The following is a 23,731-nucleotide window of genomic DNA, read 5'->3' on the forward strand; positions in this document are numbered from 1 at the left end:
TTGGATGAAATGAATAACTTTCTAGAAGATTATGCATTTCCAAAATCAACTGATGAGAAATAGAAAAACTGAATAAACTTTTAAAGAAATCAAATTATCTCAATTTCCTCTCTTTCCTAGCAGATTTCCAGAATAGGAAATACAAATAACCAATAAACATGAAAATAAGCTCAACTTTCATCATAATCAATAAAATGTAGATTGAACCTGTGTTGGGTTCACATTTCCCACACATCTGATTAGTAAAAATTAAAATATGCGATAAGCCAAGTATTGGAGAGAACGTGACAAAAGCTACCATCTCCCACAATGTGGGTAGAAATTTAAATTGCAAACCCATGTGTAAGAAATTTGACATATCTAGAAAATGTAGAGACGCCCTGATCAGTGCTCCCATTTTTAGGTATACATCTGGCCTAGAGAAATTCCTGTACATGGGCACAAAGAAACAGCAAGGGTGCCGGGCTGGGTGGCTCACGCTTGTAATCCCAGCACTTTGGGAGGCCGAGGTGGGTGGATCACCTGAGGTCAGGAGTTCAAGACCAGCCTGGCCAACATGGCGAAACCTTGTCTCTACTAAAAATACAAAAATTGTCCGGGCGTGGTGGCACGTGCCTGTAATTCCAGCTACTTGGGAGGCTGAGGCTGGGAGAATTGCTTGAACCCGGGAGGCAGAGGTTGCAGTGAGCCAAGATCTTGCCATTGCACTCTAGCCTGGGCAACAAGAGTGAAACTCCCTCTAAAAAAAAAAAAAAGAAAAAAAAAAGAAAAAGAAAGAAAGAAAGAGAAAGAAAGAAAGAAAGAAAGAAAGAAAGAAAGAAAGAGAAAGAAAGAAAGAAAGAAAGAAAGAAAGAAAGAAAGAAAGAAAGAAGAAAGAAGAGAAAGAAACAGTAAGAGAGCCAGGGTGTGGCTGGAGCAGAGGAAGTGAGGGGGAGTGTGGTGGGACCCAAGGCAGAGCAGGGGGTTGGGAGCCAGGTCATGTGGGGCCTAGCAGGCCATGGGAAGGGCTTTTCCCTTTACTGGGGACCAGCTGGGGAGCTAGTAGAGGGCTCTGGGTAGTGGAGGGATGGATGTTTTAACAGGATCTCTGGCTGCTGCACTGAGCATAGCCTATTACAGGAAGAGCAGAGGAGGGAAGCAAGCCCCACCTGTAATGGTGGCTTAGACGAGAACAGTAGCAGTCGCGGTGGGGTTAAGTGGTCAGGTCGTAGATGTAGCCCCAGGCCACACTACTGATGCTAAGCACATGGGTGGCACCAGCCTCACTGCCACAAACAGTCTAGTTGCGAAGGTTCCAAATTTCCAAACAGCAAACAAGTCATCTCTTCTAGTTTGTACTTATTGGAAACCAGCTTCTCCTTTTCAGGCAAGTTTCTTTCCTGTTCCTTGTTGGAGAGAGGAGGACACTGCTGTTTCTGTTTCTGTGATTTTGAATGTTTGGGAAGAATTTCTAAAAGTAAAGGGCACTTGACGGATCCTAGTCACAGCAAGCATGGAGGTATCATGGAGGGCAGTAGGAAAGCAAACCCCGAACCAGATCAGCAAAATCCTTAGGGATCCTCCCCTCAAAAAAAAGCATTTTCAGAAACAAGCAATGAAATTAAACAAAATAATAATAATTGGAGTTTGAATCTGGCTCCAGAAAAATGAGACTATCCTATAATTGGTGCTTCTTTGTAAGAGGGAATCTGTTCCTTCGTGTCATTCTGTGAAAGGGAGATTCTCATTTTGCTCTGTCTAGGCACCAAGCCGTTGACTCTAAAGGGTTGATTGGATATCCCGAGTTTAGAAGTTTATGAAGAAAATAAGAAAATTAGTTGAAAAGACTCGAAGTCGTTCTTTGAAATGTACAGGTTGCCAACAGTTAATTTGAACATACATCTATCAAAGAGCAAGTATCAAAAGGCAAGCCAGCTAGGTGATTCTGTCATTTATAACCTGAGCCTGTTGCTGGCCTTGGAAGATTAGGAACATTCACCACCCCGTCCCCTCGGGCTGGTCTGAGCATGGATTGATGAGCAGAGCACCAGATGGACTTAGTCTGCACCTGTCCCACTGGCAAGAGTGTCATGCTTGTTTAGGGCAACCTGCACAACCATCCATGCCCACCCCTTCTAATCCACATCTTGGTAAAACCCATAGCTAAGACCAAAGAAAGATCTCTTTGTTTTGGTTCAGTCTGGTTCCTCTTTTTTAATCCTTGTAATATTCATGTTTTTTTTTTTTTTTTTTTTTTTTGTCGTCTGCTGTCTTCTTTTTGCATCCCACACAGGCCATGCTAATCCACCCTGACACAGGCTAGACTTGCCACTTCCTTTTATTAAGGCTGACACACTAACTGCCAAGAGTATCTCTCTTTTTGCAGTTTTACAAAGTTCAGACTTTAAAGTAGGTGATTTTCACAACTCTCTGCAATGTTCTAGCTGTTTTTCCCTTGTTGGATACTTGGCAGATCTACTTCCATATAAGAACTTATGAACTGCCTTTTTCTTTTGTTATGTCTCTACAAGATGTCTCCTTCCTCTCCTCTCTTTCCCTTCCTTGTTAAAGCCTTGGACGTTCTAATTTTGAGGTGACAGTGTTTAGGTTTACCTTGTTTGTGGTGAGTGAAAAAAGCTCTTAGTCATCATAATGATGGAATTTAAGGCTTGACCATGGATGTCAGGGATCGATAATTCGGTTGGGGATTCCACAAAATGACACTGTAGATGCTAACTCCACTGACCAGGGCTGCGTTGCTTTTAATTTCTATGCAGGTCTTGTATGACTTCATTTGAATCTACTTTCTCAGTTACTTTTTTCTTTGACCTAGACAAGTTCCATTTTTAAATCATGACTGTGTGAAGCTAGGAGGCCTGAGATTCAGTCCTTTCTCTGCCAGTAAATGAGACACTGGTTCTGAAATGCTATCCCTCAGGACCTTGGTTTCCCCAAAAGTAAAGAGGGAAGATCAGGCTCTATTCCAGCTCTAACAGCCTGCATAATTTGGGAAGTTGTCTCTTACTATGTGCACTGTGCACTAAGGAAAGAAAGGAAGGGGGAGCCATCGCCCTGGATGTGTTTTCCTCTGATGTCTCATTTGCCTGTTTCGTTATGATTCAAAGAAGCAGAGTGAAAGACAGACGAGGCTACAGAAATGATGTGTCTCTCTCATTTAAAGGTTTTTTTTTTTTTTTTTTTTTTTTTTTTTTTTACCTCTTTCTGTGCCCTCCCTGACAGTGGTTCTCTAACTTGTCCTTGTTAAAGCAAGGATTGACAAGGCCACCAAGAGAGTTTCTGGTTCAGTAGCTGTGGGGTGGGTTGGGGCCAAGACTGCACTTCTGACATCATGTGGCTGAGACTGCTGGTCTGGGGATCACACTTTGAGAACCACTGTTCTATGGAACTAGTGTCAAAGCCACAGTCTCCTAAATTCCACAGTCTCAACCTGACCTCTTTCTCCAGCATCTGACTGGCTGGTGTTCCTAGCATAGGAGACCCCATTGAATCGGCACCTCACTTTCATCTGTTTGGTTTGGGCAAGAGCACCTATACTCAGACTAAGTGTCTCAGCCTCTAAACCACATTAAGTGGCCCAGGGATAGGCACCGAACTCCAGCTGGGCCAATGAGCGGCTTCCAGGGTGACCTGGAGTGGAGACAAACAGATTTCAGCTTCTCAGATTTCACCCTCTATGATAGAAACCCTCAGCTGGTGGAAGTAAGACATAAAGAAAGCTTATTCGCAGCCACAGGAAGAGAGAAGCAGAGGTTAAAAGAGAAGTTGAGATGAGAGAAGCAGAAGGAGATCCTTGTTGCCCCAGTCTCCCATCTCTGTCAGCCACCCATTTCTGAGGCCCTGCTGCACCTGTCTTTTAATTCCACGAAGAGCTCCTGTACCCTTAAAATAAATTCCTCTGTTGGCTTAACCCAGAGGTTTTCAAGTTTTCATGTGCTTCAGCTCCCTTCATTAGAATACACTGCTGGATGCCGCGCCCAGAATTTCTGATTCAGCAGGTCTGGGTTGGGGCCTGAGATTCTGCATTCCTAGCAGGCTCACAGGTAATGGGATGCTGCTGATCAGGGATCTGACTTTGAGAACCAGTGGCTGCAGAAGTAGCCTTAATATTTCTGCTTGTATAATGAAAACTAGGGTGTCAACGGAGCCTCCTGCTCCTCTAAGAGTTCATATAGTAGTTTAATATTTCAACTATTCAGTCCCCACAATGACCCCTGGGGCAGAGGGGGGTGTTGCAATTCCTGATTTACAGATAAGAAAACCACGGCTGTTGGAGGTTAAGTTACCTGCTGACCTCCCTCTCTCAGAGAGGGCAGAGCTACGAGTTGAGCACAGCACTGTCTGACTTGGAAGCTCATGTTCTTTTTTTTTTTTTTTTTTTTTGAGACGGAGTCTCGCTCTGTCGCCCAGGCTGGAGTGCAGTGGCGCAATCTCGGCTCACTGCAAGCTCCGCCTCCCAGGTTCACGCCGTTCTCCTGCCTCAGCCTCTCCGAGTAGCTGTGCTCTGTTTCACTTCCCATTGTGGCCAAACTGGATCTGTGTTGCCATCTGGACATGGCCCAAGCTGAGCCCTCTGCCCTTTTGCTTAGGCTGGTCCTGCCTGGAGTGCTGTCTGCCATGGGCTCTGCCCAGCCATCCTTCAGAGGCCCGTCAAAGTCTCCCTCCCACGTGGAGCATCTCCAGATTTCCTAATCTCTCTCCACTTCCTATCAAACCATTTATAACGTCTTCCTCCTTTGAGTAGTCATCGCACTTTGTATTTGTCTTACTATCTGTTGTCTTGTCTCGGAGTCACATGTTTTCCCAGCTCCATGCACTGGGCTGTGAGATTCTAGAAGGTGGGGATTGATCTTATTCATGTTTGGATCACCCACTCCCTCCACTCCCAGCACCTGGAGCAGTGCCTGAAACACACCCAGCACTCAGCAGATGCCAGTGAGGTTGAACCAGAAAAAAAGAGTGGTTTGTTCTTTGGTGCAGGCTGTGGCTTAGGGAGATCACCCTGCTGGATGCTTATCAGGAGTGCTCTAGGGCCGTGGGAGGAAGAGGGGAGGGGAAGTGAGGATGTGGGAAAAGAGAGGGAGAGGCCACCCAGTCTCAAAACCTCAGCCAACCCCACAGGGCACTCTGGGGCTAGGATGGGCCTGCAAAATTATGCAGGGATGAGGCAATGGATGAGGGCCGCCCTTGCCCCTGGAAAGGGGCATGACTTTGGGCAAGGTGACTCTTTTCAGCCAACATGATTCCCAAAGAAGGCTGAGAGCTTGGGGTATGTGAGCAGAATTCCAAGCACTGGGAGGATGAGCCCTTCAGTGCCAGAGAGGAGTCTAGGGATGCCACATAATGACCACTGCATCCCTTTAAACGACCATCTTCATCCATTTGACCCTGGTGCTCCCCTTCTGCTGCCTGTTTTCTGCACCTCAAGACAGCCTCCTTTGCAGCTAGGGGTGGCCACATGGCACAGTCCTGGCCAATGAGACCTAAGTAGAAGTCTGCTGAAGATTCCTGGGAAATTTTCCCTTCCTGATATTGTTGTTGTTCCTTCCTCCTCCTAGTTTTTTCTTCCTGCATGGAATGCCATCTGGAGCCCATGTGGCAGCCACAGCATGAAAGCCTAATTTCAAAGAGACGGTTGCAGCAGCTGGGGTTTGTGTGTGAGTTAGCAAGGCCATATTCAGTTGAGTTCCTGTGGCTGGGGTTCTGCTGTATGTGGGGATGGTGGGCGGAAATGGGGGCTGTGACAGATGCAATATACTAGAATGCCACCCACCCCTGTTGCTATGGCTATTGGGGCATTGTTCCTATATACCTGGTTATCTAGAAGCTGGAGCTGTCAGTCATAGATTATAGGTCTTGGATTTGGGGAGTTGATGAAGAGTTTTGGAGAGTAAGGAAGGGGCACTATAGGGTGGGTGTGGAGAAGGCAAGCCAGCAAGAAACAAGCATAAGAAGAGGAAATGATTAGTTCAAATCATTGCTGTCCAATAATGGTCACTTCCTATCAATTCCCAGTGTTGTGCGTACATCCAAGTCTTTCATGGGCCTTACTCAGGACTAGGGAGGGGGCATGGGAGAGCTTAGGCTCTGAATCTTGCATTCCTCACTGATAAGCTGTGTGACCTTGGGCAAGGCAGTTAGCCTCTCTGAGTTTTCATTTGAAAAAAGATGCAATGTGACATACAAATAAGAGATATGCCATGAAAAACACTGAAAATAAATAGATGAGAAATGGAAGAAAACAAGTGGACACCAGATCCAGACCACCAGGGGTGTGCTCCAGGGTTCAGAATTGCTGGATGCCCTACAACAACCTGGCTCTCAGCTGTCCAGCAACCAGTGCAAAGAGCAAAACACATCTTTTTTATGTTGTTTGTTTGTTTTGAGGTGGAGTCTCGCTTTGTTGCCAGGCTAGAGTGCAGTGGTGCGATCTCAGATCACTGCAACATTTGCCTCCCAGGTTCAAGTGATTCTCCTGCCTCAGCATCCCGAGTAGCTGGGACTATAGGCATGCGCCACAACTCCCAGCTAATTTTTGTTATTTTTAGTAGAGGCGGGGTTTCCCCACGTTGGCCAGGATGGTCTTCATCTCTTGACCTCGTGATCTGTCTGCCTTGTCCTTCCAAAGTGCAGGCGTGAGCTCCGTGCCCAGCCATTTGTTCTGATTCTTTAGACTCAGAAGATCAGGCAAGGTAGTTCCCCAGTAGATTCACAGCCATTCTTGGTACAGGATTTAAGGAGAAAAATGTCTCAAAAAAATTGGGTTCCTGTTTTTCTGTAGCAGCCATTAATTAGTGTGTCCTGGAGAACAGGATGGCAACTACCAGTGCAATGTAATGAATGTCCTTATGAAGATCCATGGAGTAAAGACAGCTTCGAAGGGCAATTTTATTTTATTTTTTATTTATTTTTTGAGACAGAGTCTCTGTTGCCCAGGCTGGAGTGCAGGGGTGCCATTTTGGCTCACTGCAACCTCCGCCTCCTGGGTTCAAGTGATTCTCCTGCCTCAGCCTCCCGAGTAGCTGGGATTACAGGCACCTGCCACCACATCTGGCTAGTTTTTGTATTTCTAGTGGAGATGGGGTTTCACCATGTTAACCAGGCTGATTTCGAACTCCTGACCTCAGGTGATCCACCCACCTTGGCCTCCCAGAGTGCTGGGATTACAGGAGTGAGCCACTGAGCCCAGCCTCAAAGGGCAATTTTAAAATAGAGCACTCCTAACCGGGGGTCGCTGGTGACAAGCTGAGGCACAGTTCAGTAAGCAGTGTTTCGAGTGGGGAGAGGAAGCCAGGGAGTGTCTGGCTTGGGTAGGCATTCAATCTCTCTTTCTGCACTCAGAGAGCAGTTCCTTGCTAAGGGACGAAAGCCATTCTTAGCACATGAGCTATTCCTTTCTTTCCTGATTACAGGAGTTGAAATTTCCCTTTCATGGGTTTCCTGAAAGCAAAAGTAACATCCCTGGACACTTTGCTGGACAGTCAGTGTGTTACTTGTAACCAAACACATATTCCGCCAGTAGGAAGGTCACATGAGCAAAGGAAAGAAAGGCCCTGTGTGTTGGCCCAGGCTCAACTTGTCCATGAAGCTTTCTGTAGCACCTCAATTTCAGCCCCTTCTCTGTTGTTTGCACACTGCCTCAGTCTCCACTTCAGGCAATCTCTTCTGTCTGCCTTATTGCCTATATCAGCATTTCTCAAACTTTAACCTGCCTACAAATCATCTGGGAGTCTTGCTGAAAATGCAGATTCTGATCAGTAGCTCTGGGGTGGGGCTTGAGATTCGGCCTTTCTGAAAAGCTCCCAGAGGGTATGGATGCTGTTAGTCCATGAACTTCACTGTGAGTAAGGAAGCCCTACATCAAACCAGTTAGCACTGCTGTTCATTGCCTTCCAATTGTTTCACGTCCTCTGTGCACACCATAATGCTTAATTCAATACTGTGTCCATGGACGCTGGTTCTAAGTGTTTGGTGGGCACCATGGAAGCTATCAGAAAATCACAAAAACTAACCTGATTCTTCAGTTTCAGGAATTGGAGCTAGGATCATGGACAATTAGAGAGAAGAAAACCTCTCTGCCCCTCTCGCAGCCCCAGGATGTCTCAGTTTCAATTCCTGTGTTGAAATCCCCTTCTCCTCACCTGCTCTTTCACCTTTTTGTCTTGGCTTCTGTAGAAGGATTGAAACTAACGACCTTTGAGTTTAAGTACTTAAAGTAATTTCCTTCTTGCAGGTTTTGAGTTATCTACATGATTCATCTCCCCTCTGCTTTTTGAGAGTCTACAACTCCCTGCCCCAGCAAGCCCCCAAGCCCACTCACTCCTGGGATGCGTCACAGTTGCTTTGCCAGTTTCCCGGGACTCCCCCTTGCTCTGTGATATCAGCCTTCTTTCTGGAATAGAGAAGCCGTGGATGCCTGCCCCATCCACATCTCACTAACCCCTTCTCTGTTGTTTGCACACTGCCTCAGCTGGGGCTCCTGTGTGCTGTGCTTTCTGCAGAAGAGCCACACAGCCTCAAGGTCATGGAGGCTGTGAACATGGGTGGGACCAAGATGCAGCTCAGAAACAGGTGGGTGCTTATTATTCCATTGCTGCTCACCTCACCCAAGGTCACTGAGCAACGTCTAAGGTGTCATAACTGACACATATGAATCAATGGGTGACCGGAGGAAGTAGGGACTACGCTGGGCCAGGGGCAGGGCAAATGGCTGGATGGCCAAATTGCATCTGAAGGAGTAGCTGTCACATGGAGAATCCTACACAGGGGCCAATGGTGTGTCCTGACCCAGGTTTCTGGTTCCATCTCGTAACAGCTTAATCCACTGGGTGGGGCCTGGCAGAAAAAGTACAGACACCATCTAAATCTGTGTCCAAAATCCAGGTGATCTGTCCTGTTGGGCCACAATGCAGAGTGGGAGTCTGAAGAAAGCTGAGGACATCCAAGATGAGGGGAGAGGGCCTTCCACAGCTAGGCAGGATTTCAGGGCCCCCTACTGGGCCAGATATTTAAGGATGCCAGAGTTTCTTTTCCCTCCACAACAAAGATAGCCTGACAATGTATAAAACTAAAATTTGATGGCATGTTGTTGTAGGGGGTAGAGGGGTTTGAAAGAAAGTACATATGCTTTCTCCTTCAGATTATTATTTTTTAAAGTGTGCTGAAAGCAGTGTTGCAATCTGATTGTTTAATCTAGCACAATTTGCTTTGCTAGAAGTAATCTTTTTGAGGGAAACCTGCTATCTGTGGTATGAAATCTAGTTCCTGATCTCATCAAGGTGTGACTTTCAACATGTCTCTATTGGGTTATCTGTCTTTTTCTTCCAACTTTGTAAGAACTCTAGATATTGTAGATATCAATACTTTATTGGTCATCTGAGTCGCAAATTTTTCTTTTGCAAAAATATTTTTGAACTGGCTTTGCTGTGACCTATTTTGTTCTACCAAAAGTTGAACAATTTAGATACTCAAATATGTTTACCTTTTTACATAGCTTCTGGATTTCTGAGTCAATTATTGCTGAAATAGGGAAACACTATTAATTCTTGTATGGTCCAGAAGGTTTTTTTTTCCCATATAGACTTGGCTTTTCTAGGTATATGCGCATGCAAAGTTTTACCAATATTTTTCCTTCTTGTTCTTATTGCATTTGTTAGACTCTCTAAAACAACATTACATTTCAATGGTGATAGCAGGAATCTATGTATGATTTCTGAACTTAATTGGCTTAGTTTTAATATTTTACCATTTGGGGTGTTTTTTTGATGATTTTAAATAACAGACTTTATCACAAAAAATTCTCCTGTTTAGAATTATTATTGGGAATAATTGCTGGATTTTATAAAATAATTTTTCAGTATCTATTAATATGATCATTTGGGGTTTTATTCTACAGTTTGTTGATTGAATGCATTGACAGAGTAGACTTCCTAAGCTGAACCACGTTTCCATGTTTGGGTAACATCACTTGACCATAGTATATATATATTTTGATATATTGCTGAATTTCATTCACCAATGTTTTGACTATTACTTGTGGACTTACATGAGATTGATAAATAGTTGCCTTTTTTCATTGTATCTTTAAAATAGTCTGGCTTCATAAAGTTGAATGGGAAGTTTTCCATCTTTTTCCGTGAGCTGGAATAATTTAAATATGATAAATACTATCTGTTCTTTGAAGGGTAAGTAGAACTTAGCTGTGAAAATATTTGGTTCTGGTACCCTTTTAAAAAGTAGATATTAGTTTACCTTTCTAATTTTTCTATGTTAATTGGCCTATTTATATATTCTACTTATTTTTGGGTTTTGATAATTTACATTTTTCTGGGAGATCGCTCATTTCCTTGAGGTTCCCAGTGTGTCACCACAGAGTTGTATGTAGAATTCATCTATGTTCTCCTTATCCTTTCCATTTTTCCATGTCTCCTCTCTCATCCTGAATAAATTGACAGTTTTCAGAAAGAAAATGCTAATGGCTAACAAACATACAAACATTCTCAAGCACAGTAATTACATTAAAAATGAAATATCACTTTAGGCCCATCATATTAAATGTATTTGGAAGATGGAAATGTCTGCATAATAAATTGGCCAGTGAAGTAGGGAGAATTGAGAGGTTTTCTCATACAGTGCCTGTGAAAAAGTGAAGTAAATCATCATAATTGTTTCAGAAAATAATCTAGCAGCCTCTCTTTAAGATACATCCAACCAATCCAACTCCTGGGAATCTATACCATGGAAATAAAAGTACCATGAGTGGTATATAAGAATATTTAAGTGGGGGAAAAAAAAGCCCCAGAAAGTGGTTAATTTAAAATACTTGAAGGGGTCAATAAATTTTGGCTCATCCACACCCTGGAATATTATCATGCCACTAAAAAGAAAAAATTAGAACTACACCACCTGATTTGGAAGAATTTCTGCATGGTCTTATAGGATTAAAAGGTAATATGCAAAGAACTGTGCATTACGTATTATAAACAATGGGCAAAAAAGCTGCATGGGTGTACTAGCTCAGAGAACATGGCCATTGTGAGACTTGGGGGCACTCGAGTTGGGAGGAGGGGTTTGGAGAGGCTGGTAGGGAGAAAAAAAGAGAAACAAAACTGTGCTCAAAAGAAAAAGATACTCTCACAAATGCAAGCATAATATGATCCCATAAATGTAAAATTATGCATAAGAATTTGCATTTTTGCATAAAGAAATTAGGGGAAAATGGAGAGTTAAGTATTATGTATTGAGCAGAGGGATGTCCATGATTTGTAATAAAGTGAAAAATTAGCAAGTTAAAGAGAAATAAATACCAAATGACAATATATCAGTGGAAGAAAACAAAAAAATCTCCATATGTGTGAATATGTTTGTATTTCTTTTTGTTTGAGCAAGGACAAAGGGGGAAGGGATGATAATGCTTCTATACATATTTATATATTAAGTTAGCCCTTGATACAACATACATGTATTTTTTTTCTAATCTGAAAACCATCAGAAAAAGGAACGGGAGTCAGAGGACGAGGAAGCAACACAAAATTAAAAATAAAAGTAGAAGCCGGGTGCAGTGGCTCACACCTGTAATCCCAGCACTGTGGGAGGCTGAGGTAGATGAATCATGAGGTCAGGAGTTCAAGAACAGCCTGGCCAACATGGTAAAAGCCCATCTCTATTAAAAATACAAAAAATTAGCTGGGCGTAGTGGCGGATGCCTGTAATCTCAGCTACTCGGGACGCTGAGGCAGGAGAATTGCTTGAACCCGGGAGGCGGAGGTTACAGTGAGCCAGGATTGCACCACTGCACTCCAACCCCGGGCAACAGAGTGAGACTCTGTCTCAAAATAAATAAATAAATAATAAAATAAAAGTAGAAAGTAAAACTAATCAGAACTTAAAAAAAACATTTTTAATAATAAATGCTTCTGGTCTTTTTTTCTATAAAAGTTTTTCAAGTCAGATTACACAGCATGGGTCAGCCCCATGGCTAGGGAGCAGTGTGGGTGCCAGGGACAAGGTCATCATCAACTGCTGCACCTAGAAATGTTACTGAGTCCAAAGTCATGCAAGTCCACGCTCTCGCAGCAACATCAATTTCTATTGGATTTTCACTGTGAGCCGACATTTATAATCTTCAGCCCACGAACCAAATGTCAAATTTAACCATAATCAACACAACTCATACACAATAATTAAAGAAATAAAAAGAAAAGAAATACTGGGTGAAACAGTAGTGTTTATTTCTGCAACCAATATTTAAGGCCCCTCCTCCACTACTCATTTTATGTTCCCCTTTCTTTTGGCCACCACTTCTCTGGGTGGAGTCTGTTGAGATGGCCCAATCCGTCATTTCTTAGCCATCCGAGGCATTTATAGACCTGTCTGTATAGGACTGTGGTAGTTTCTGTTAATTTCTACTTTTGGATATACTTGTACAAGGAGACAAATAAAATATTCACCTAGATTTCACCACCCATATTGTATATACTCTTTCAGGATCTCTTTCTGTCTCTCCTTCTGCCTCCCTCCATCTCTGTCTCTCTCTCTTTCTCTGTTTGCAATTTCTTTGGTTGTGTAAGAAAATGATAGTGCCAGGTGGCAGTCTCAGTTTCCAATTAGGGAGAACTTTTTGGGTCCACTTATAGAAGTATTCTCACTTGGTCACAAAAACTTTGGACCAGCAGAGCCTAGAGAGGTGAAGGTAGGGGTGGAACATGCGTGGTGGATCAGCAGGTGAAGGCGTGGGATGCGCCAGCCCCTGTGCTCTCCACACCCATCTCTGCCTCGTGGCTCCCCAACACGTGCACGCTGGCTCCGGTTGAGAGCCTAGGTCATCTCAACCTTCACCATCTTGTCTCAACTGGTAACTTTGCTAAATGTTTATATAATTTTTTGAAAGTCCATTGACTTTTCAGGCACAGTAAGAAAATTAAAAGCATTACACCAATGCATCTTTAGTTCCTTATAAGACTTCCTGTAATACCTATAGTTCTTGAATTAGCCACACAGATGTTGCCCTCTTTCTTTCTGTTTTAACTTCTTATGAGTCACAAGAGGTAAAATAGCATATGCATTTTTGAAAAGTACCCAATATGAAAATAGTTTATATAGGGATTCAATGCCATTCAAAAATAAGGCTGAGGTAATATGAGGTAGGAAAAATATATAGTTAAAAGAATCTAATTTTGGCTTAAGCATTGACCTTAGCCATTGGAAGGCCAAAAAGCCAGATGCCTATATCAATTTCATGTTTTAGATTCTTGAACTTCTGTATGATCAATGGGCATGTGATTGTGTAGGACACTATCTTATCAATGTATGTAACACGAGCACAGGTTTTTGTTTGTTTGTTTGTTTGTTTGTTTTTGAGACAAGATCTCACTCCTGTTGCCTGGGCTGGAGAGCAGTGGCATGATCATGGCTCACTGCAGCCTCAACTTCCCAAGCTCAGCTGATCCTCTCACCTCAGCCTCCCAAGTAGCTGGGGCTACAGGCACATGCCTGGCTAATTGGTTGTAATTTTAGAAGAGACGGGGTTTGCCATGTTGTCCAGGCTGGCCTCGAACTCCTGGACTCAAGCAATCCCCTGGCCTCGGCCTCCCAAAGTGCTGGGATTATAGATGTGAGCCACCATGCCCTGCCTACAAGCGCAGTTTTACTGCAAATAACGTAATGGTTAGTTCCAAATACAAGTAAGCGTTTAGATGTGACTTACAGTGAAAAGTCTCCTTACATGCTTTATATGTTGATATTCTATCAACCAATTGAAATGTAAATGTACATTGAAAATTGCAAGAGTAAAATGCTGCAAAAACTAATGGCAATATAAGCTGTCAATTTTTGTGTACAAAAAATGAGATTTTCAAGTGATAAAATAAGTAGAAAAATAGATTGGCAGTTAAAACAAATATTAAGAGAAAGTGTGTGTTATCTAGGTGCTACAGAGAGCACATTGTGCCAGGCATGGACCAAGAGATGTTTATAAATATATAAATAACAATAACAAGTAGAATAGTGAAACATAATTGATTATAGAGATTAAATTACATCATAATTTTAATCTTCGTTGTTTGACCGCAATCTCAGCTCACTGCAAGCTCCGCCTCCCAGGTTCATGTCATTCTCCTGCCTCAGCCTCCCAAGTAGCTGGGACTACAGGCACCAGCCACCACGCCCAGCTAATTTTTTTTTCTGTATTTTTAGTAGGGACGGGGTTTCACCATGTTAGCCAGGATGGTCTTGATCTCCTGACCTCGTCATCTGCCCGCCTTGGCCTCCCAAAGTGCTGGGATTACAGGCGTGAGCCACTGCGTCCTGCCAAATTAAAATAACCTTTAACAATTGTGACTAATTTTTAGTTTATTTAATTCAACTTCAGCTAGGAATCTTTTCAGAGAATTTTCTATTTGAGAATTTTTCCTATCATATGCTGATGAATCAAAAGCAGAATGTCAAGATTTCACCTCAAATTTTTCCAAAAAGACTCCAGAAGAACATATAGAAATATCCACGATAAACAATCTTTGATCCAGACATACAAAGGAACATAAGTTATAAAGAAAAAAAGGAAGTGTTGAGAAAAAGGAGAGCCTCAGAACATATTTTATCTCACGAATCAAACTTTGAAACATGCTACTTCATATGAATATTTTACAAAGATATAAGCCTTGCTTTCAAAACTATTGAAAATACAAAGGCTAAAATGTAAACAAAAACCTTGTCACAGTGATTGTTAGAGGTTGCCACCCATCCTCAGAAGTTGAAGGATTTTGTTATCCCTGCACTTTGGGAGGCTGAGGCAGGCCTATCTCTTGAGCCCAGGAGTTTGAGACTAGCCTGGAAAATATGGCAAAACCCCTTCTCTACAAAAAATACAAAGATTAGCCAGGTGTAGTGGCATGCACCTGTAGTCCCAGCCAGTTGGGAGGCTGGGACTACAACTGGAGGCTGGGTGGAAGGATCGCTCGAGCCCGGAAGGTCGAGGCTGCAGTGAGACATGATTACAGCACTGCACTCCAGCCTGGGTGAAAAAGTGAGAAGACCCTGTCTCAAGAAAATAAAAAAAAAAAGAAGTTGAAGGATTTTGAAATTTGTCCAGACTATGATTTCTAGCTAGAGATCCTAGAAAACATTTGCCTGCTGTGCATTCTGCTGTGCACAGAAGGATTACAGACAATAATACTAAGTGTGCTGGTATGGTGTCTGATGCCCCTTATATTTAGACGTTCAAAGACAACCAGATAGATATAAAACCAAATGATGCAAGTGCCCTTTTACCTTTTTGTTTACAAACAGCAATTCTGCTGCATTATGCAGTGTTATAGTTACTTTCTGAAAACACAACTGAAAGGTGTGAACAAAACATTGCATGCTCATGATTCCTAAATCACTCATAGCCTCACCGTGTGCTTCCTGTTGTCACTGACAACTACAGAACATATATTTTTATATTTTTTAGTGTATACACACACACACACACACACATATTTTTTCTTGAGACGGAGTCTTGCTTTTTCACTGGGGCTGGAATGCAGTGGCACAATCTCAGCTCACTCCAACCTCCGCCTCCCGGGTTCAAGTGATTCTCTTGCCTCAGCCTCCCGAGTAGCTGCGACTACAGGTGTGCACCACCACGCCTGGCTAAGTTTTGTATTTTTAGTAGAGATGGGGTTTCACCATGTTGGCCAGGCTCATCTCGAACTCCTGACCTCAGGTGATCCACCTGCCCTGGCCTCCCAAAGTGCTGGGATTACAGGCATGAGCCACCACGCCCGACCTATATGTATATTTTTATGTTCAACAGCATAGTGGAATAACGCTGAATTCTACCATGCTTTGGCTTTACTTGGTTGTGAAGAGGTGTCCGGGTCTTATACAAAAACAACACAGTGAATGAAGGAAGAAATATTTATTGAATGGAAAATCAGCAAAGGAAAAAATTGTATAATTGTCAGTGACAATGGGAAGCACATAGTGAAGCTATGAGTGATTTAGAAATCATGAGCATGCAGTGTTTTGTTCACACATTTCAGTTGTGTTTTCAGAAAGTAACTACAACATAGCATCATGTAGCAGAATTGCTAGTTGTAAGCAAAAAGGTAAAAGGGCACTTGCAGCATTTGGTTTTTAGCCAAAGGTAAACTATATGATATACACAAAATAGTGGACCTGGCTTGATGCACATTCATCCAAAATGTTCCAGTGGCATAGGAAGCATGATGCTTTGGAACAGCCATTTGATCAAAAGAAAGTATAATCATAAACTTTACAGATAACAGTACTGGCATCACAGAACTTGCTAACAACCAAGAGTTGCTTGTGGAAAAATAGCTCATTTACGGGAACCAGCTGAAGAAGTCATCTTGAGAGTGCAAATATTTCCGACCCGATACTGCTGTCAAGATCCTCCTCCTCCAGAGGTGTGTATGCAGTGGAAGCCAAGATGCAGATGGAATCTGAGATTTTTTTTTTTAAAGTATCTAATGCCAATCACATTGCTACATGCACATTATTAGATTCAAGGCTTAAGAACAAACTCTTCTCGAGTACTTCTATGGAATCCCATGTGCATGGAAAAATATTAGAAATTTAAAAATAAAAGTCAAGACAATAATCATAAGTCTTTGTCTTAGTTTGGGTTCTCCAGAAGGTGGAGACTGAGATTGAGACAGTAGAGGTGAGGGACAGGGGAGTAAAGCAGGAAAGGAAAAAGGGCCAGAATGAGGATGCACATGCCCCCAACCAGGGGAGCTGCTTGCTAGGCCTCTCAGGACTGCCTGACGAGCTGTGAGATGCTTCTTGGGATTATGAACCTGGGAAAAAAAAGAGATACCTTTCCCCATCAGCTCCGGTCACACATTGGTCAAAGCTTTGCCCCACTAGGCATGAGGTCCCCTGCATTTGCAGCTTGCACATGTGTGGGTGCTGAGTGTCAGTGGAGGAGCCCTGAGATAGGGATGAGAGGCACGGCACAGGCCCAGGCCAGGCACATCCGGCTACAGCTGTGCAAGGCTGACTGGAGCCCACAGCACAGGAGCCCAAGAGGACTGGAAGTGTTGCCTAAGAGGCGTCCAAATAGACAGCTTCTGAACATACTCAGAAGACTTCTTTAAGTAGTGCACAAACAATGAAATTGTATTATCATTCATGATGGCATCTTTAATTCCAGGAGTTGAAGAGGAGAGATGCTTTTACCTTAGTTGATTACCCAGAGAGAAAAAGAAAGGAAAGCTGAAAATCTAGGTGACATCATCATGAGCACTCCCTCATACTGGCACAGTAAACACCAAACCCTGCCCTTCTACTGACCTCATTTGGAAGCCTCTGACTTGTATCTTACACTTGCCACATAGTGACCACAGGAGCATGGAATGCTGACAGTGCAGAGAAGTGGTGGATTCCTCACCTAGATATCAAACTTTAAAAATCAGAGCAGTCAATTTTAACAATACAGTTGCAATTATAATTACATTTTAAAATACAATTTCAGATTGCTCTTAAATCTCAACAATTTTTCTATGATGGTGACAGTTTTGGCCTTAGCGTGGCCGGGTACTGATTTTTAGCTAACATTGGACCATTCAACATTTCCCAAAATGTGTAGTTGGTTGGCCTCTAGCTTAGTATTGTTCTAATAATCTGATAATATTCTAGCATCTATAACGGGGAGTCTTTTCTCTGTGTTTGGTTACTAAGGAGTGAAAGGCCAAGCTTGTGTTTATGTCTTTCAATTGTCAGTGTCTGGTACACAGTAAGGAATTGTGTTTATAATTTAATCATACTCTTCTATTCTTATTTTATTTTATTTTTGCTCTTACTTCTTCACCTAATAACATCAAGTTTTTAAAAGTTATCAAGTTACAGGCCAGTTGAGGTGGCTCATGCCTTGTAACACTTCGGGAGGCCAAAGCAGGTGGATTACATGAGTCCTAGAGTTTGAGACCAGCCTGGGCATCATGGCAAAACCCTGTCTCTACAAAAAATACAAAAATTAGCCAGACCTGGTGGTGTGAACCTGTAGTCCCAGCTACTTCGAGTCTGAAGCAGGAGAATTGCTTGAGCCTGGGAGGTTGAAGCTGCAGTGAGCCGTGATCATGTCACTGCACTCCAGCCTGAGTGACAGGGCGAGACCCCGTCCAAAAAGAAAAAGTTATCAAGATGTAATAGTGCATAGTTAAGAAATTAGAAATAGCATTTCCTGCCCCGTCCCCTCCCCACCCCTGCCCACTCCTATGAGGCAACCACTTTAAACTCTGTTGGCTGTTTCTCTGGTGCTGCCCTAAGTGTTAAATAACATGCTTATATTGATTGCTACTTCATAATGTATCAATTTTAGACAGAATTTATTGATTTCCTGTTCTTGTAGGTGAGGATTTAGCTTACACTTCCTTCCCCTCCCAACATCCTCTCAATATGGTTTTTTGACAGTTTCTGGTTAAATGACTAGTCAGTGTTCACGTTATTATGACCACATAAGTATTATTCACTGTTGAGCTAATGTTTTATATTCTTGGAGTGGTTTCTTTTGATTTTTTCCATCTGCTTACTTTTTAAAAATACTTATCACCAATTTCCAAAATGCTCAAATTTGATCTGTCATGGGCCCAACAATAATTTTTTAAAATGTTCAAAACCTACAAATTTCATGTTCTTTCTCAATACCAGTCTGGACACGCTTCTGTGGGGGTCCTGGAGATTCCTTTGCCACTGTCCTGTGTCGAACTCATTTCTAAGATCCTAGGATCTCCTCTTTCTTGGTTACCTCTTCATTTTGCTAAAGCATATATTTTATCTCTTCTTGAGAATGGGTAAATTGAAAGTAAATTGTAAAATCCTTCTGTGTCTAAAAATATCTATATTCAAGCCTCACTGGATCTCATACGTTGGCTCTGTAGAGATTTCTGGGCTGAACATAACATTTTCTCAAAACTGTGATGCTGTTGCCCCACAGTCTTGTATCAGCCAGTGTTGTCATTGAGAATCTGATGTCAAGTCCATTTCTATTCCTTTCTGTTACCTGTTTTTCCCCTTCTTAAAAGCTCTCAACATATTTATCCCTGTTGTTCTGAAAGTTCATAATGATGTGCTGGAAAGAGGGTCTGTGTCCATTTATCATGGTGGGTACTTGGTACCCCCTTCATTTCACAGACCTGTGTACTTCCATTCTGGGATTTTTTCCTGAATCACAACAACAACAACAACAACTACTACTATTACTGCTACTACTACTACTGGGTATTCCACTTTGTGACGATGCCCATTTTTGCTATTCTTAAACTCCTTGAGTCAAATTTTGGATACAAGCCTGGACAGAAGCATGGCAGCAGCCCCTTGGAGAGTGAAGAAATGCTGCATCCCTTTCAGCAAAAAAAGAAGTCCTGGGTTGTTACTGGACTCCAGGGGACTCTGAGAGTTTGACTATGAGACACCAGCTTACCCTGACACTCAGGTTGTTTATTATGAACTGACTGCCACCTGACCTACTTTGCCGCAGAGAGATCCAATAACACTGCGTCATAAAGGGGAAGTGGGATTATATAGGACATAATCCACGCAGGTTTGAAAGGCAGCATGGGCAGGTTATTCATGCCTATCCCATCCCTAGTCCCAACAACTGCCATCTTCTCCCTTTACCTGGACCTGTGGCCTCCCAGGAGGTTGACTACGATGATCTGTCTGAGGATGAAAACACTCATGCCTGTCTTATGGATAGAGGACTCTGCACTTTGCTTGCACCAGCCTGAGGTAGATTGTGTTAGACTCAGCCCCTCTCAGGGGTAGCCCTAAAGGACAAGTGGAGAAGACACCTCCCAGGTGGCAGAAATCAACGTGTTTATCATAGTGTCCTCTTTGCTTCAAAGGAAAGATCGCCAAGGGTCAGAATCTACACATATTTCTAGGAAGTGTTTATTATATATGGTCAGATGTAAGGGAAAATGGAAGGAATTAAACGGAAAATTGTTGTCAAGAAGATTTGGAGGAGTATGTCAATCGATTTCTTCAAATGAGTCCCAAACCTAAAAATATTCATATCTCATGTGAATTCTCACCAAAATACCCCCCAGGATGGAAGACACTCTGAAAATAGCACATGCTGGGTCGCCCTTCCTATGGGCAGCCAGATGATTTCTCAGAGGCTCATGAACAGTGTAAACAGTGGCACAGGGAAGGAGACCAGGCGTGGACTCCACACATTGAGGCTATCTACTTTCACTGGACCTCACCTCTTGCCTGAAGTTGGAGACTCTGATATTTTCTCCGGCTTCATCTTTCACTCTCTGTCAGCCATGTGTTTTATCAAGACAATCAAGGTTTTTGTTATTCCTGTTTCCCAGGTCCTCTCAGCACAATATTAACCATGTGGACCAAAGTGATGTCCTGTTGGGTGGTGCAGTCACAGGGTCCCTGCAGATTACAGTGAGGCAAATCACCTGAAAGTAGCATCACCCCCAGGCAGGATGGCAGCCTGTACTCTGCTCCTGACAGCTGGAGACAAACTGCTTCTTTGGGTGCCTCGTTGTACCAAAAGGGAGAAAAATGTATTTTCCTGATTTGAAGTTAGCAAACTCCAGTGTGTAGGTGCCTGTGTTTGAAACTAGTTTTACTGGAACACAGCTGTGCCCATGCACTGACATGTTGTCTGTGGCTGCTTTCTTGCTACAACTTCAGAGTTGAGTAGTTGTGACAGAGACCAGATGGCTTGAAAGCCTAAAATACTTACTATCTGGCCCTTTAGGAAAAAGCTTGCCAGCCCCTATTCTAGACTGGCATCTACATGCCAAATACCATGACTGTAATGATTTGCCTCAGCAAGGGAACCAAATTTAGAAGACATCACACACAGTGAAAGTCACCATCTGATTTAGTCGTAACATTCCATGGCTATTCCCCAAGACCCATCAGTTTATCAGTTTATTTTATTTTATTATTTAAAAAATTTTTTTTACTGGCAAAATTGGAGCATTAAAAGGAGGTATGACAGGAATCAACGTATCTGTGTCTTTCTTATCTGTGATGAGACACTAATCTGCTATTTTCTTCATAGGATAGAGCGTTGTTTTTGATTTTCTGCTTTGTATGGGCAGGGGGTCTTCAGTGGCTTCCACTTGGGCCTTCCTCTATTCTAGCCATTCTTTACTGTCTGAAAGCCTAATGGGAATCCCACTCTGTTTTTTTTTTTGAGACAGAGTCTTGCTCTGTCGCCCAGGCTGGAGTGCGGTGGTGTGACCTTGGCTCACTGCAACCTCTGCCTCCCAGGTTCAAATGATTCTTCTGCCTCAGCCTCCCGGGTAGCTGGGACTACAGGCCGGCACCATCATGCCTGGATAATTTTTGTATTGTTTTTTTTTTTTTTAGTAGAGACGGGGTTTCACCATATTGGCCAGGCTGGTCTCGAACTCCTGACCTCATGATCTGCCCACCTCGGCCTCCCAAAATGCTGAGATTACAGGCGTGAGCCACTGCACCTGGCCTACTAAGTATGTTCATTCTAACACCAGACTGGAGATTGGTGAAAATCACAAGGTGGGTTCTGGGCCAAATTCTGCCTACAATGATACAAAGTCACATCAAAACTCTATCACCTAGCACTTTGGGAGGCCAAGCAGGTAGTTTGCTTGAGTCCAGGAGTTTGAGACCAGCCTGGACAACATGGCAAAACCCCACCTCTACAAAAAATGCAGAAATTAGCCAGGCATGGTAGCATGTGCCTGTAGTCCCAGCTACACAAGAAGCTGAGGTGGGAGGATCACCTGAGCCTGGGGAGGTCTAGGCTCAGTGAGCCAAGATCATACCACCAAACTCAGTCCTGGGCGACAAAGTGAGACCCTATCTCAAAGGGGCGGGGGAAACACCTCTATCTCGTGGCCCTCATGGGTGCCCACTCTGAGGCTGACCAGAGTGATTTCCTGGGTCTTTTGGAATTACTGTAACTTAAAATTGGCAATCAATAATACCAAAGGCTGTGGGTGTTTCTTTTTCCCAGCACATATTATTCCAGGAAAATTGGTTACAGGTTCATTTGGGAAAGCCTAGGTGTTAGAGTATCATGTGTGACATATTGTAGAGCTCTTTTTTTAAGGTGTGGTTTTCTTCTCACTTAAAAGGCCCTCATTTTATGAAGTGACTCACTTCTGAGAATTTGGCGAAAGGCCACATTTTCTCACTACAACTCAAGACAGATCTGTTTTTTTGCCAGACCTGACATTTTCTTGACTTAATTCTTGGGATCTCCATAATGAATAAACATAGTCAGAGGCTTCTGGATGTCAGATCACTCCCTGAGCTGTTATCACCATCCTTTTTCTGTTGGCTTTTATAATGGCCACATCTATGTTGTTTCTTGCAGGTAAAAAGTCCACACTAATATACTCGCTAACTGACTGAGGTCAAAGATTGCATTTCAATTACAGCCCCTCCCACTATCATTCCTAATGAGCTTCCCTTTCCAATCTTGTCTTTATGGCAAGAAAAATAGTGTCAGTGGTAGACTGACATTATGCTTGATAGAAGTATAATGTTCCTGTCTTCCTCTAGATGATTCCTAGGGATCTCTGGCCTTTCACACTCGTCGAGGATGGACCAGCATTTGGTCCAGGTTTGTATTAGACCAATCAACAACTCTTAGGACATTAACCATTGAGTGCAATATTTTCGATGAGTGTACATGTCAATTAATTCAGCCCAATCCAAATTTCTATTCTGCAATTTTTTATTAAGCACTCTTAAAAGCCAAACTCAGTTTTTCAATAGTGTTCATTGACCACTTTCTATAATTCTTTATGGAATTTTTTCCCCTACCTTGATTCTGCATTTTACCCTCTTGGCCAGGTTGAATTCAAATCCTGTTTATTAGGTGAGCAACAATGAAGAGCGAACTGTTACCTTTCTCATGCTAAGGGAAAACAGCTTCCTTAGAAGGAGAAGTAGAGATGACAGTGTGCCAGAGGGGATGGAGGAACAGGGTTTCCCAGGTCCTGTGCATCCTCCCAGATATCCCCATTCCCACTGATCCTCAGTCTATCTTATCAATGCCTTAACATTCATACAGGCTTTTTAGCAAATTTGCAAATACAACTCCTATTATAATTAAGACACTTCATGCTCTAAATTAATTTCCAACAGTTTTAACCTGGCAGCTGCAAGTAATAAGAGACTTTTTTTTTTCAACGTGGTCACAGAAAGGCTTTAAGTTTCACTCTAACTTGAAAATGAAAGTTTCAGCATTTGAATGGTCTTGCTTTAAGTTTCTCAGTGCCTTCAGAAGCAGCCATCCTACCCTCTAGTTCTGGCCTTCTTCATCCTCTTTAGATTAGTGGATAGCAGCACCTTCCTTCCAATCCCCCACCCTCATCCCACCAGGCTTCATCCTCAATAGGCACATGGTCTGAGGTGATAACTTGACAAGTTGTTTAGCCACTCTATCACATGGGTGCCATTTTCCCATCTTGGAGTTGGAGGGGAGCCTTCCTTCCTGCTAACTAATTCAAACACTCATCACCTCCCTGGAAGGCTGATGTCTGCAACATGCTTTCTAGCACACATTTCCGTATCAGTTAACCTTTTTGATTTATAAACAACCCCAGCTTCAGCCAAGAATGACTATATGGACAGGGTTTGGATGGCTCACAGAATGGAAGAAAGAAGGACCTTTAGCCCTCAGAGAGGACAGGAGCCACTCAGAGAGGACAGAAGCCTCAGCCCTGGAAGTTCATGTAGCCTTTTTTTTTTTTTTTTTTTTTTTTTT

General features: G+C 42.8%; 1 long non-coding RNA gene across 1 annotated transcript in view; it reads left to right on the top strand.

The window, feature by feature from the left end:
- The first annotated feature begins 8,391 nt into the window (after window positions 1–8,391).
- The window catches only part of LOC134731611 (uncharacterized), a 31,002-nt gene continuing 15,662 nt past the window's right edge, over window positions 8,392–23,731 (top strand). The window contains exon 1 of the long non-coding RNA XR_010114030.1: window positions 8,392–8,568. This is a non-coding gene — a long non-coding RNA (uncharacterized lncRNA). The remainder of the gene's footprint in view (window positions 8,569–23,731) is intronic.

The sequence above is a fragment of the Symphalangus syndactylus genome, chromosome 1, assembly GCF_028878055.3.
Source record: "Symphalangus syndactylus isolate Jambi chromosome 1, NHGRI_mSymSyn1-v2.1_pri, whole genome shotgun sequence".
NCBI classification, from domain to species: domain Eukaryota; kingdom Metazoa; phylum Chordata; class Mammalia; order Primates; family Hylobatidae; genus Symphalangus; species Symphalangus syndactylus.